The following is a 349-nucleotide window of genomic DNA, read 5'->3' as shown; positions in this document are numbered from 1 at the left end:
CAAGTATGCTGTTTTGTAGCACATTGAATGTAATGCTGGATTTCCACTTGGCATTATTTATTTTATTTATTTATTTAATTAATAACGTTAAAAAAATTGTCATTATGTTCATTTCCCCATGGCATCTATTAAATGGCATATATTTTTTGTCATTTCAATGCCTAGTGGAAATTCGGCATAAGTGTAATAAAGTGCAAGTTTCAAATCACTATAAATGACCGTTGTTTTTTTAGATTTTTTTTTTTGTCGAGAATATTGCAAACATGCACTTTATTAGCCTAAAAACGAATGGGCTACAAAACTGCATACTCGAAATTTTTCTAAAAAATTCTGATGAAAAAGTTTGACA

This window comes from Rhagoletis pomonella, unplaced genomic scaffold (assembly GCF_013731165.1).
Source record: "Rhagoletis pomonella isolate Grant_MI unplaced genomic scaffold, Rhpom_1.0 Rhpom_scaffold_00008, whole genome shotgun sequence".
NCBI classification, from domain to species: domain Eukaryota; kingdom Metazoa; phylum Arthropoda; class Insecta; order Diptera; family Tephritidae; genus Rhagoletis; species Rhagoletis pomonella.
The sequence above is the reverse complement of the archived record's forward strand: the minus strand, read 5'-3'. Positions refer to the sequence as shown.